General features: G+C 36.5%; 1 protein-coding gene across 1 annotated transcript in view; it reads right to left on the minus strand.

The window, feature by feature from the left end:
• Window positions 1-10,019, minus strand: part of LOC134650406 (ATP-binding cassette sub-family G member 1-like) — a 57,025-nt gene extending 47,006 nt beyond the window's left edge. The window contains exon 1 of the mRNA XM_063505364.1: window positions 9,986-10,019. The gene's annotated coding sequence lies outside the window, so the exon portion shown is untranslated. The remainder of the gene's footprint in view (window positions 1-9,985) is intronic.
• Between the last annotated feature and the right edge of the window lie 6,193 nt (window positions 10,020-16,212).

Raw genomic sequence — 16,212 nt, forward strand, 5'->3', positions numbered from 1 at the left:
TTAAATCAATAAGTAGGTAGGTTAGGTTCGTTAAGTAGCTTCAGATGCCCGAAGGGCAAACCGCCTAGTCAAAGTCAACATTTCAGGATTTCAACATTTTAGGAATTCAACTTTCTGTTCCTGGACGAAATTTTCAGCTCTATCGGAAACTGGGAAGTGGATCAATCATTTAGCTTCCAAGATTTGACCCACACTAACTACCAAACTAAAAAGTTAACTAACATATATTTAATATTTTAATGAAGGGACAGGATCATACCTAAATCATACCTTTATAGGTAAAACCGTTATTTGCATGATGTGTTCCTTTTAGAAATCAGCGCTGTTCTTTAGTGTTATAAATCAAATGTTAAGGGCCATTCATGCGGTCAGTAATGAATAGATATTATTTGGCCAACGCCATCCGGTTATTACCTGCGTACCTATGAACTGACCGTTTGCGTGCCATTCACTCGGATATTCGACTAGGTACGAGTAAGTATCTACGTACCCATTTACCTAGATCGCATCAAGCCTTGAGCCATGTTTCGATAATGTTGAAATTTCTTCCTAACAATTTAAGTAGATGTCATGCTAAAAAGTAAGTAGTTACTATAAATTGAACTGGTTTGAATTCAATTTGGTACACAGCCGAAAACCATTCCTATAGTTACTTACAATTCAAGGCGGTTGGATATTTGTGTGAAAATGCTAACCACGAAATATACATACGAGGACGAAGTCGCAGTTAAATGTCCCGTTCTTAATTTTCATGGTGGCTTTAGTACCTCTGCCTCATAGGCAATTAGGCATATTTGGTGGTTTTTAGCAATGTTTGGTTTAAATAAGAAAATAAGGTTTTTTATACTTATTTTAAATGAATATAGGTCGACCGAGTAACATCTCCTGTGTGTAAAACGTTTAACTTGATAAACAAGACCAAGTGCGGGTAGTTCGTAAAATGTTAATGTCAACTTTAGTTAGTCTTTTCAAAAGGCACGGGGATAATTCCGTTTTCGGAGTTCGGAGTAGGTTGTATAATTAAAAACTGAATTATACGCCATTAAATCCCGTTTTAATAAACAATAATGAGTCAAAAACCTTGAAAGTTTAAATCAGTGTTTCTCTGGTCGTACTTTTGCGGCATGATTTACTAAAGAAAAGAAAATATTTATGATAGCTCTATGAATCATTTTGTAAGTAAATTTATTACAATGTATACTTGATCGCTTTGGGGGTGACATGATCCCGGAATCATATCTCCCCTGAAGAAAAAGACAAAGTCTCCCCATACATAGTAAGATTATAAAACGTGCCGTACTCGAAACGTGTGTTCGCGTATATCAATGTAATCCAAGTTAATCATCACTTCAATAAACAACAAATAAAATAAGCACACTCACTAACATCATTTCCATCTCATATTATAAAATAAATCCAGTTAAAGCTTACCGAAAATTGAATATAGTACGCAGAAAATCTTTCACCGTCCGCCATTTTTGAACCACTGACTTTTCCGATACAGTGCCATGACAGAACGTGAAGTTAGGAACGAATGAATGAGTGTTACCAGTGCAAAAAAATGTATCTCGTTTGGTTTGATTAAAAATGAAGTTTACCAAGTGTCCCCTAGGGATCGACCCTCCCCACCCTCACCTACATATTGTAAACATTTTAAAATACTTACGTTAGAACATTTTTACATTTGCCCCAAAATTTATGGCACCTCCAAGTGTAAAAGTAACAAATACAAATATTATTTATTTCTAAGGTGCTGGATGTCGTTTCTAAAAAAAGATTAATTTTAAAATGCGTGACGTCATGGTAGCATGGCCTCGAATTTGAGTAAATGAATTTTTCGCAAATCGCAACTCCGATTAAAGTAGGTATACTAAAACATGTTCTTAAGTACCTACATATTTTACTTAAATTACCTCTTAAAACAAGACTTGTTCACAATTTGAAGAAACTGCATAAGGGGCTTAAACTGTCACTAGGTACCTAATCGTAACAAACTAACAGCCGTATTCGAACAATAAGATACGTCCAATATTAGATTTTGAAAAGATATGCTTCGGATATGTCAGTGTCAAACAAGTGTCAAAAGTGACGCTTTTGTTTGAAGAAACGTCACTTTTGACACTTCTGTGACGTATCTTATTGTTCGAATACGGCTGTAAAATCGTTTTTGTACGCGTAGAATTCATTCTTCGCTCTCTCGGCACTCTGATATAAAGTAGAGCTGGTCTACATCAGCCAACTTTGCAACGACTTGAACAGAACAAAGTGAGGAGGTGTCATTATAAACGTCATTTATGTTCAAAGAAAGACATTAATGATGACATCCCACACTTTGTCATTGGAAATGACAATAAATAAACATATATATATATATGTCGGAGCGAGACACCAGAAAGACGTATTGCAGCATTACAGTTCATAGTTAAACGCCTGTATAAAATCGATTAGCAATGTTTGGCTACATATTATTTGCTTGTAACGGAATCATAAAGTTGCGTAGAGAGTAACGCCACCATCTATTGGCGTATTGATGAACTAAGATGACAGGTAGAAGGCTTTGGAACGTCAAGAGGGGTATCTTGAGTGAACGTAGGCACGAGCAGGCATTTTTGTCGTTATGTTGGTAGACTGGTCAGGCAGGTTTACCAACTTGAATTGGAGGCGGGAGCGGTTGGCTCCGCCGCTAGAACTGGCTTCTTTCTTCTTGATCGGACCGCGCTAGAGATCGGACGTTAGCCAAGCTCGTGCCTAATTCGCTACGTTCCTGAAGGCTTACACCTGAAGGATTATTCTGAAAGCTTATAGATTCTCACGTTGTTTAACCGTTTAGCTAAGTGTTTTATTCCAAGTGTTATTTTGATTTCTTATGTGCCATTAGAAGCTTACTTTTGTAAAATAAAGATTTGAACGGTTTCACGTGATCTTTTATTTTGATTCAAATAATTTTGGAATAGTGATTAGTTATTTTTATTATTTAGTACTCAAATAATAGTAGGCACTAGTATGGTTAATGAGTCCGAATGTTTATTTCATGCGTAGGTAGCATACCTACTATTTTGGCTGTGAAGTAATACATCTCTAGGTACTACCCCCACGCGCCCACCGCCATCGGGACCATCCGTCGCCGACATCAGAAGTGGGATGGATGCGGAGTTTCATGTATTGCTTACACATGGAGCGTGGTGTATTTCTGGTGACCTACATTCCATAATCTGGTTATTTGGTAACGGTAAGCTCACGTGTCTAACCTTGATTGAATGGTGAGTGTAATTCATTGTTATTTGGTGAGAATTATTGTTAAACTGTGAATTATGATTGAGGCAGTCGAGCATAGCGGTCTTTACGTGACGTCATCTCTGGGATCGTTACGTTTCTTTATAATTAATTTTTGTAATCCATTTAAATCGAAGCGATCTTGAGTTATTTTGATTTGAAATCCATACTGTTAATTAAAACCGAGTATTAGCTATCACGACGTGATACTATTTCATCGCTCACTTGTGAATCTACCCTCAATAATTGATTTTTCATGAAAATACAATTAATTTTTAAAATCCATTTAAATCTAAGTGATCTTAAGTTATTTTGATGTGAAATCATATTGTTAATTAAAATCAAATATTGGCTGTCGCGACGTGATATTATTTCATCGCTCACTTGTGAATCTACCCTCAATAATTGATTTGAACATACAATTAATTTTTAAAATCCATTTAAATCTAAGTGATCTTAAGTTATTTTGGTATGAAATCCATATTGTTAATTAAAATCAAATATTGGCTGTTGCGACGTGATATTATTTCATCGCTCACTTGTGCATCTACCCTCAAAAAATATTTTTTTTCATAAAAATACAATGCACCGTTAGAAATTGATCCTGCTGATTTGCCAATGCATAGGATTATGTAATCTTTACCCTGTAACTTTTAGTAATTAATAAAATTGCGACAAATTATTGCTCGTAATGCCGTGATAGATCACAAATCGTGCATACTATGGAAACATGAGCTACGCATATGAAAATTAATGTTACAGTGTCCTGCAGCCAGAGCCGAGCGAACTTTGCAGACACCATTACGCCCGTGACACAGAAGCAGCTGTGCAGTATCTTCTGTGCTGGAGATTTGGAAATAAAAGGACAGGTTTCGTTCTAATTGTTTATTAGTGAATTTTATTTTGAGTGTAATGGCGAAGCATAACAGTCGAACGTAACTAATAAGCTGTCACTTTTCGTATTGGCCCATTTACCGTGTTACTTATTTTTGGAACACGTGTTTGTTTGTTCATGGAATTAAATAAAACGCACTCATTGAAGTTTAAATTTTATTCTGAGATTTTTGAAGTCCCGTATACATTGGAAACATGGTTTTTTGTGTCCGCTACCTTGCATTTCATAAACCTTTTGAGTTTAGCCTGCATACATGATAAACCTGATACCGTGCAAATGATGATTTCAGTAACAGCCAGCTATGTTGAACCACATCGTGTCTCTCGCAATCTGCCGCAGCAACGGCAACGGCAAGCGGAAAGGATCAGCCTCCGGGCTTGGGTTGGACCTCACCACCACCACCTTAGACTTGGTCGCGTGCATCATACTTTATTAAGCTGGTGAGCAGTTCCCATTTCGTTGGGATTATTTTGAGATGTTTTACTTCTGCATAGAAGTCTTGAGCGAGTTTCTGTTGTTAAAGCTAAAGAAGAAAGCTATCTTTAGTGATTTTGATCAGTAATGTTCAGTTTCAGTTGATCAGTTGACGCTGATAGTACCAATGGTTCTGAGTAACATGATTTAAAGACCTGTTTTTATTTTCTTTTTTTTGGGATTCACTGTTAACATTGTTTTGCTTTCGACGGACTGAAAGCTTGTACTTTTGTAGGACTGAAATTACGCCCGATGGACTGGGCACTACTGTTTTGCTTTCGATGGACTGAAGGCACGCCCGATGGACTGGGCAATACTGTTTTGCTTTCGATGGACTGAAAGTATGCCGATGGGTATTGTTTAGTGACCGCATCAGAAGTGCCGGAGCATGTAAGAGGTGCACGTGGTCTGCTTTTTATGTGCAGAATGCTCTTTGCGAGGAGTAGCACTTACGCAGCTGAGATGGTTACTTCTGACGAGGGTCTGGTATCTGCCGAAGGACTGGCAATGCACCGAAGGACTGGTGTTTTGTTAAAAATGAATTCCCGTTTATGTACTGTGTTCATATGAGTAAAATTGGAACTATCAATTCAGAATCTTATTTATTTTAAGATGTCTTACAAAAATTTAGATCACATATGACCAATTTTTTTTTTTATGCCAGATAATTTCCCCGTAAATTGATATTGACGACAATAGTAGTGATACTGTCGAGCAATGAATTAGAGCTGTTGTGATTTGTGTTTTTAATGTTTGGGATTGTTTTGTTTTCACATAAATTTGAGAGTACCCGCCAGATGGAGGCGATGATTATTGGAGTGTATCCGTTAGATAGCAGCGATGATTACTGACGAGTATTTTTATTTAGTCGTTGCTCGATGGACTATTTTTGACTAGAGAATTGAGGATTGTTAAAGTAATTTTGACCAATTATTTTTTCTGGTTTGATTGATAACAAAGCTTGATTTTAATAGTAATTTGAGTGAGACCCAAATTGTGGGTCAGGAATGACCGAACGATGAGATACTGTGCTGAGTATTTTGTTACAGAATCAAATGCATACACCCACACACGAGGACGTGTGTAGCGCAGGACGGCCGTGTCGGAGCGAGACACCAGAAAGACGTATTGCAGCATTACAGTTCATAGTTAAACGCCTGTATAAAATCGATTAGCAATGTTTGGCTACATATTATTTGCTTGTAACGGAATCATAAAGTTGCGTAGAGAGTAACGCCACCATCTATTGGCGTATTGATGAACTAAGATGACAGGTAGAAGGCTTTGGAACGTCAAGAGGGGTATCTTGAGTGAACGTAGGCACGAGCAGGCATTTTTGTCGTTATGTTGGTAGACTGGTCAGGCAGGTTTACCAACTTGAATTGGAGGCGGGAGCGGTTGGCTCCGCCGCTAGAACTGGCTTCTTTCTTCTTGATCGGACCGCGCTAGAGATCGGACGTTAGCCAAGCTCGTGCCTAATTCGCTACGTTCCTGAAGGCTTACACCTGAAGGATTATTCTGAAAGCTTATAGATTCTCACGTTGTTTAACCGTTTAGCTAAGTGTTTTATTCCAAGTGTTATTTTGATTTCTTATGTGCCATTAGAAGCTTACTTTTGTAAAATAAAGATTTGAACGGTTTCACGTGATCTTTTATTTTGATTCAAATAATTTTGGAATAGTGATTAGTTATTTTTATTATTTAGTACTCAAATAATAGTAGGCACTAGTATGGTTAATGAGTCCGAATGTTTATTTCATGCGTAGGTAGCATACCTACTATTTTGGCTGTGAAGTAATACATCTCTAGGTACTACCCCCACGCGCCCACCGCCATCGGGACCATCCGTCGCCGACATATATATATAGATTCATGGTGGATTGAAAGGACGCAAACTATTTTTATTATAAAGGATAAATTCCGCGGTTTAAGCTTAAAAAGGTAGGTACATAAGTACGGTAACGGCACTAATCATTAATCATGTAGACTGATGAAACATTTAAGAGAATAGGTATTTGTTTTTTTTTTACACGGATAAGGTACCTTAATTTCATTTGCTTTGCGCATTAAAAGTTATATGTCCTATTCGTTTATTTTAATGTGTTTGACCTATTTAATTAAAGATACTGCAATTGGTTTCATAATGAATAATGAATTAATGATTAACAAATTAACACTATTTTTTTTCTCCAGTCATGGACAGTACGGCACCATATATCATTTAAAACAGACAGAAATTAATGAAACGTCAAACTTAAGCAGCTCTATCATTCTTGTTTGCCAGTGTTTAAAAACTGATGTTAAATGCCTACTTGTTTTACAGAATTTGTGGTTTACGTATCATGGTGCCACGCCCATTATAGGGATATGTTTACTATAACAGGCATATAGGACGCAAAGTTATCTTTCATTCGTAAAATAGTCGTTTTTTATTTATTTGAAACTAAATATTAAACTTCACCTACTATGTATAAGAAACTCTTAAAATATTTGATTAGAAAAAGTTGCTCACAGCTCTAAACTCCGCACCCTCCATTAGCATCGTAAGGTCATTGCCCTCTTTGTCGTTAACTTTTGACCTTGACCGTAAGGAAGAGCCACTTACCATTTATACGTACAATGGCTACGGTCTACAGTTAGCAATGCAACCATATTTACAGCTTACTTTTTTAGGGTTCCGTACCCAAAGGGTAAAAACGGGACCCTATTACTAAGACTCCGCTGTCCGTCCGTCTGTCACCAGGCTGTATCTCACGAACCGTGATAGCTAGACAGTTGAAATTTTCACAGATGATGTATTTCTGTTGCCGCTATAACAACAAATACTAAAAACAGAATAAAATAAAGATTTAAGTGGGGCTCCCATACAACAAACGTGATTTTTGACCGAAGTTAAGCAACGTCGGGCGGGGTCAGTACTTGGATGGGTGACCGTGTTTTTGCTTGTTTTGCTCTATTTTTTGTTGATGGTGCGGAACCCTCCGTGCGCGAGTCCGACTCGCACTTGGCCGGTTTTTATTCAAATGTCTTGAAGTCATTTATTATGACTTAATAAAAATAACCCTAATCAACAAAATGACACAATAGAAAGAATTTTAATGAAAACAGTTCATAAAAAAAGTATGTAATATATAATTTTGGGGAATTAAATGTACCAGCAGAGACTAATAACAAATTCACCTTCCATGTATTCACGAACCTATAAAACAAATTTAATATTTTATGACATCATATACAAAGAAAATATAATAGTAGTTACTTATTTATTTTAAACTCGGCGAGCGTGATGGGCACCTTTGCGTCGGGGGCAGCCCGGGACGGGTTTTAGTATGTAGTTATTTTTTATATATTTAGTTTGTATTTATATTGAAGTTGCTACCATTTTTTTTTTCTTTTATATTAGTTTTAAACATGAAACTAAATAGGCCGGTTCCTGGAATTTTAATAGAAACAAAACTTGGAGCGATCGTGTATATATGGGAAGTACGAGGGGCGTTCAAAATATTCTCGGTATTGATATCTTACAACCTCTTCTAAAATTTCTTTCGTTACTGGCCGCTAAGGTTTATTCATTGACATTAAAAAAAAGTATAATTCGAACCGAGATGTTCTTTTGTTTTTCTGCAATTGCTGAACAAACATGAACATCATGTGGGAATTGACAATGTTAACTAAATTAGAACATCGATGCGTGATAAAATTCTTGACAAAACAGGGTAAAAATCAAAAAACCATAAAAGAGGAAATGGATTGTGTTTACCGTGAGTCTGCTCCTTCTTTATCTACCATTCAAAAGTGGTCAAGCGAGTTTAAACGTGGAAGGGAGAGTGTTGAAGACGACCCTAGACCCGGCCGGCCTGTAGTAGCTACTTCACAAGAAAATATTGATAAAGTGGAAAAACTTATATTGGAAGATGGTCGAGTGAAGGTAAAATCTATAGCACAAGTAACCAATCTCTCTATTGGTACATGATATTATCCATGACCATCTTAATATGTCAAAAGTAAGTGCAAGATGGGTTCCGCGAATGCTGACTCGGCTTCAAAAAGACATGCGTGTAGCTTGTTGTTCCGATAGCAAAGAATAGTTACTGGAGATGAAACCTGGGTTCATCATTATGACCCAGAGAGTAAACAAGAGTCCATGCAGTGGCACATTAAGGGTTCAGCTCATCCCAAGAAGTTCAAGGTCATCCCTTCAGCTGGCAAGGTCATGGCCACGATATTTTGGGATTGTGAAGGAGTATTACTGATCGATTATAAAGAAAAAGGTGTAAATATCACAGGATAGTACTACGCTAACATTCTACGTCAATTAAAGGATGCAATCAAAGAAAAGAGGCGAGGAAAGTTAACCAAAGGTGTTATGCTTCTGCATGACAACGCCCCCGTCCATACTGCTCATATTGCCAAGGCAGCTATTGTTGAATGTGGGTTTGAAACTGTTACTCACCCACCGTATAGTCCGGACTTAGCCCCCAGCGACTTCTTTTTGTTCCCCAATCTTAAAAAGGATCTGCGTGGAAATAAATTTTCCGATGATGAAGCATTGAAGGCGGCAGTGGAGGAGCATTTTTACACCAAAGATAAAAAATATTTTTATGCAGGATTAAAAAAAATAATTGATCGATCTTTTAAGTGTATGAACATAGGGGGGGAGTATATTGAAAAATAAAAATATCAAACTTTTCGTACTTGTTTGTTTTCATTCTCATACCGAGAATATTTTGAACACCCCTCGTATATGGGATAAACATTGATAATTGAGTTTATCGATATCGAAACTCCTGTCATTAAATTTTGTCTCCCAAAATCAAATGTTAATCATGTCAATGATGTCGCTTAACGAATATTATGCCTATGAATCCAGTAATTAGGTATAGTTAGCAAATAGATGAAACATTAAAACAAAGTGTTTCAATTATTGTTATTGTATTCTTCTGTCTGGGTATTTTTTAACTAAGGTTACAGGATAACTTACTTCGATAAAGACGATAAAGGACGCGGTGTAGGTAATAGTAACTTCAAAAGCAGGTTAAAGACGAAAAATAAGGTTAAGTGCACAAATAAAGTAGGTCAAATATTTTGTATATTTCAATCACTAATTGTAATCACATATCTGCGATTGTGCTCAGTATTGTTTACAGTCTAATCACGAGATAACCGGCTGGGTTGATATTGATATATTATTTATTTTATATGCACCAACATAATTTTTGGTTATTTACAAACAGAATTTACTGTACAATCCTTTGGGTAAGTGTAACGTAAACTTTAATATACATCGCACAGAATGTATTTTTACCAATCTCGAATGCTTTATAAACATATGGGTAAACTTACCTGATTGTACAGATTACTTGTATTCAGCTTTCAGTTCACAAAGCTGTTTTTATGTTCGTGAACAGGGTAACACCGGTAAACATAGGCCGAGCGTGGCGCGCTTGCAAGGGCCGCGGACCGACTAGCACAAGTAGCGTGCGCCGGAGCACTGCCCGCGCCGCCGTTGTCGTAGCACCCACGAGTGCGGCTGTCATTCTTGCCGAGCGAGGGGTTGGCATCCTGCCAATGCAGATTTTATACATACATACTAGTCTAATAATGAGCCCGTTTCAGATTTTAAAATAAAGCAAGATTAGAATTACTAAACCAGTCAACTAATCGAGTTGACTCTCTCGTCATTTTTATAAGCATTTATTTTTAACGCACAATAAGTATAAAATATTATCTCGTTCCTCACGTTCAATCTAGTATTATATCTACAATCTAGAATACCATGGATATTCCGGATCACACACCGTTTCGTTACCATTCTCGAAGATAGTGATTACCGGTTGCCGTTTTTTTTGCAGGCCTTGAACTCGGTTATATGAAATGGGGGCGAAGCCACTAGGCCATGTCTAATAATGACGGCATTCAGTGGGTACTGAACTCCAAGATATTAGTCATAAATGGTGGCCTAGTGGTAAAGCGTGCGACTTTCAATCCGGAGGTCGCGGGTTCAAACCCCGGCTTGTTAGGTACCAATGAGTTTTTCGGAAGTTATGTACGATATATCATTTGATATTTACCAGTCGCTTTTCGGTGAAGGAAAACATCGTGAGGAAACCAATTATAAAGGCCTAGTTTACCCTCTGGGTTGGAAAGTCAGATGGCAGTCGCTTTCGTAAAAAGCGGCCAAGTGCGAGTCGGACTCGCCCATGAAGGGTTCCGTATTTAGGCGATTTATGACGTATAAAAAAAAACTACTTACTAGATCTCGTTCAAACCAATTTTCGGTGGAAGTTTACATGGTAATGTACATCATATATTTTTTTTAGTTTTATCATTCTCTTATTTTAGAAGTTACAGGGGGGGGGACACACATTTTACCACTTTGGAAGTGTCTCTCGCGCAAACTATTCAGTTTAGAAAAAGATGATATTAGAAACCTCAATATCATTTTTGAAGACCTATCCATAGATACCCCACACGTATGGGTTTGATGAAAAAAATTTTTTTGAGTTTCAGTTCGAAGTATGGGGAACCCCAAAAATTTATTGTTTTTTTTCTATTTTTGTGTGAAAATCTTAATGCGGTTCACAGAATACATCTACTTACAAAGTTTCAACAGTATAGTTCTTATAGTTTCGGAGAAAAGTGGCTGTGACATACGGACGGACAGACAGACGGACAGACAGACAGACAGACATGACGAATCTATAAGGGTTCCGTTTTTTGCCATTTGGCTACGGAACCCTAAAAAAACGAATGCCTACGCCAATTCTTGAGATTAGTTGCCAAGTTGACCCCAGGCTCCCATGAGCCGTGGCGAAATGCCGGGATAACGCAAGGAAGATGATAATGATAGATAGATAGATGTGTCATAAGTTACCAAAATTGCGAAACTCCACTTGGAAAAGTTTCTAAAGAGTCTCTTATTTTGGAATAGGAATTAAAATTGTCCATTTTCATAATGAATGTTTCCTTGTTACCTGTGAGATTTTCAAACTTCGGTGCTGTCAAAATCGCTGCGAAATTGTTTGATATTTTACAGTCAGTATTTTCGTCGCAATGGTGTGGTGAAATAATTTGTATTTCACTCGGTGGCAAAATTTATTTAACTCTCGTCCCTTGAAGCCCTCGCAACGCTCAACATTCCACTATTCGAACGCCAATTCGCGCAATGTCACGCTCGTGGTTCAATTTTGGAATATTTCGCATGCTCGGGTATCAATATTAGCACGAGCGGTTAAACAACAACTTTGCCCCCTTTGAAGTAAAAAGCAAAAACAAACCTCGAATATTGTTACAAGCTGTCAATCAATCCTGGAGCTTGCACTTCCAACCAGACAAGCCGAATATCATGATCGTCGGCGACTATCGATGTAGCTTGTTACATTGTGCGCGTGGACTCGGCCGCTGGCCACAATTGGGCCACTGGGTGACACTTCTTAACAAAGGACTTATGTACAATATAACAATTTGTATGGTCAGGTTAAAAACATAACACTGTAGGTATGTACAGTCACCACACGGGATTGTTATCACATTTAGGGTTCTTGCTAAATTGGAAATTCTATAGCGTAAGCATTGAACAACCAATTTAGCTAGGACCCTAAATGGCGCAACAATCGCGGAGCGTAATCCAGAAAAGTTTTTATGAAACGATTAAATTTCGCTGCACGATGATCATACAAAGAGGTCAACGGCCTTCGTTTGATCCCTCTGTATGAGCAGGAAATTATAATCGTAGATTAAAAAAATGTCGTTCTCTGAGTACCCACAACACAAGCCTTCTTGAGCTTACCGTGGGGCTTAGTCAATTTGTGTAAAAATGACCATTAATATTTATTTATTTATATCTAAACTTTGTATACTTAAGTACCTAAACATTGATTAAGGGTAAACTGTCTGTATGAGCTAAGGGTAATATCAATATCTAATGAAATCATTCCTGGGTTTGAGCAACTGTGCGTCGTAAAATGCGGAAGCGTGTGCATGATAATGATAAGTATTACCTAAAACTGAATAAATCAACAAGTATAGTGAGAAACATCACATATTCTAATTATATAACTCAAGGCAAATACGTAATTTCAAACTAGAATGAACATTTAACACTACACTGTTGCCATGACCTTATAAATAAATAAAATAAAAACCTTTAAAATTAAATGACCTTAGCAAGTGAAAAATTATTCAAAGTTTTACGAATTAGAATACCAGTAGTAACACAAAACAGTATAACAAAAAAAAACCGTTTTTTAAAATTAACGTAATCAAAACATAAAAGAACGGGATCGAAACTTATTTTAACTCAAAACTATTTTAATAATGAGTCTAATAAATTAATGGGTCGATTTTTCCCCCTACACGGCTTTATAATATTAGCGCTCGCTATAACCATACATCGCAATATAACTTTCTACAAGTCCTTCACAAATAAGAATAAGAACATTTGTGTTTCTTTTTTGTAAAGTGCTTTTTTTATTATTTAGCAAAATAACAGAGAATAATATTTTATATTAAGCCGTTCACTAGGCTTGCTGCTTAACCCATACTCAATTTTTTGTTGCAAAATGGTAACAAATAAAGTCTATTTTTTAATTCGGTAGACTAAAATGACATTTCTTAGTATGAAATGACATTTTATGTTCATACTATGAACTGTCATTTCAGTCTACCGAATAAAAAAATAAATTTTAGCTGCACGCGACTTTACACGTAATGGTTCCAATCATACTTACAGAATCGGAAACAATACGTCCAAATAGATTATTACGACCATCAGAGCCGTGAGATTACGAGCGCAAACTCTCAACTACGTCAGACCACTTGCTCCCTCCCTCAAGGCAGTATTTTAGCCTGCACCCTATTCTTAGCGTACATCAACGATCTGCCTAAAGTTTTAGATAAAAGTACAAAATGTGTCATGTTTGCAGACGACGTCTCTTTGCTATTTAACGCTACGGACAGTACCGAAGCCAACCTAAAACTTTCGACCCTCTTACACACTGTCAAAAAATGGCTTGCCGAGCATAATTTAGACATAAACCTACAGAAAACAAAAATCATTCAATTTAAACCGACACAGAAAAGACCATTAGAACTAGAACTACAAATAAATAACAATACAATAGAAGAGGTTAATGATTTCAAACTATTGGGTATAACTATAGATTCAGGGCTAAACTGGAAAGCGCACGTCCAAGGCCTTAAAACAAAAATAGTCAGATTTATTTACGCTCTTGGCATATTAAAAGCAAACACGGATTTTGAGTCGGCTTTATCGGTATATTTTGCATATATTTACTCTGGCCTCCGATATGGCGTACTTCTCTGGGGTGATAGCACAGACGCCAAAGAAATATTCATTTTACAGAAAAAGTGTATACGAATCTTAGCGAATGTACACATTCCTAACAGCTGCCGGCCTCTTTTTATCAAATATAAGCTGTTGACACTACCCTCAATATACATAATGGAGGCTGCACTTTTTGTCAGACAACATACAGAACTATTCCCACCGAAAATCGATACGTATAAAACTAGAAGCCAATATAGAAATAAGCTGTTAGTGCCAAGATCTACCTTAGCTATGTATAAAAAAGGACCGCAGTACAAATGTATACAAATTTTTAATAATATCCCTAATGCTATCAAAGCCGAACCAGATGACAAAATGTTTAACACTAGACTAAAAACCCTGTTAATAGAAAATTGTTATTACACAGTCAAATCGTTTCTCGAAGATAATACGCTAGATAATAAGTATGACATTGAATTAATTTAGGATTTAATTATTATTTTTTTTAAATTATAGCTTGACCTACTAGTACCAACAATAAATCTACTATTAACTATACGATTAGAAAAGACGTCCGGAAAATAAACTATACTATATTTTGACAAAATAATTCCATTAACTATTTAATATTCCAATTTATTTATTGACATTGTAATCCTGAATTAATTTATGTGACTATGTAGATGCTATTTTATTAAATAATTGGTAACTTTAAATGATTATGTTATATAACCTGATAGAATCGTATAAAGTCCTATATAACTGTAAATATAAGTACCTACTATTGTGTGCCCTTACAGGGTGTCATGAACTGACCTCTTAAATTGTAACACCTTATTATGTACCTTATTATGTATGTTATGTGTCATTTAGTCATTTATTCAATGCAATATTGAATAAATGACTAAATGACTAAGTCTCCCTCTATAAATTCAGTCCGCACATCATACTGCTCACACGTTACATGAGAATTAAGACCGCTCCCGAGAACACGCATTAAGTAATTAATTACAATTGCAATACCGCCCGATACTGACTAATCATTGAATCTGACTGCGCGGGCAGCACTTGCGCAAGCACCGCCGCCGTTAGGAAACAGCTCAACAACGATCATAAAATGTCCAATAGAGTTCTTATTGCAATTACAAAAAGTTCAATTAATACATTTTTGTACACTATTCGCTTGGTTATTTATGTATCTATCTCCATACGACAAACTCTATTGTATTGGGCAAGTAATTTTTGATTAGCCTTTCGACATCTGCTTTGCAATTTGATCTGTTGATAACAATAAAATCAACACCGTATCAATGACACACATGCGCATTACTAAAAATATTGTTAAGCTATGCTACGCAATTAAACTGGCCACAGTTGGCTAGTGCTAGGCTAGATAATGCCTTAATGATAATAGTGAGAGCATTTTGAGCAGAACACCGCGAACATCGCGGTTAACTATCTAATACATTGTGTATCATCAACTGAATAGGTACTGAAAACCGGAACCGTTTGTTAAAAATCGAGAGATGAGTTTATTACCCTATTAGTAATGCATGTTGATTTTTAGGGTTCCGTACCTCAAAAGGAAAAAACGGAACCCTTATAGAATCACTCGTGTGTCTGTCTGTCCGTCCGTCTGTCACAGCCTATTTTCTCCGAAACTACTGGACCAATTAAGTTGAAATTTGGCACACATATGTAAGTTTGTGACCCAAAGACGGCCATGTAGCGTAAACAAATGAATTTTAAATATGGAGGCCACTTTTGGGGGGTAAAAGAGCAAATTGAAAAATAAAGTGTTTTAAACTATATCGTGTTACATATCAAATGAAAGAGCTCATTTTGAGAATCTCAAGTATATTTTATTTATAATTTTAAGATAAATAGTTTAGCAGTTATTCAAGAAAATAGGCAAAACATTACCATTCCCCCCTTCCTTTATCTCTGAAACTACTGGGTCTAAAATTTTGAAAAAAATACACTAAATAGTTCTTTACCTATCCATGACAGGAAAACCTATTAGAAATGTGTAGTCAAGCGTGAGTCGGACTTAAGTACTTAGTTTTTGATCCGACCCCTACGGGTTTTTTAAAGACATTTTCATTTCTCGTGCTCTGAAAGAGGGTCATTGTTGTTCTAAGGTGTGCAGAAAATGATACGTTTCTGCACTAGAGCATTTTACGTTCCAAGTAAAAAATTACAATGGGCAATTGAAATTTGGGTTTAAATGGATTTGTTATACAATTTCCATTCTGATATTTAACTCCGCATTCCATAAATA

This window comes from Cydia amplana, chromosome 1 (assembly GCF_948474715.1).
Source record: "Cydia amplana chromosome 1, ilCydAmpl1.1, whole genome shotgun sequence".
Lineage (NCBI taxonomy): Eukaryota > Metazoa > Arthropoda > Insecta > Lepidoptera > Tortricidae > Cydia > Cydia amplana.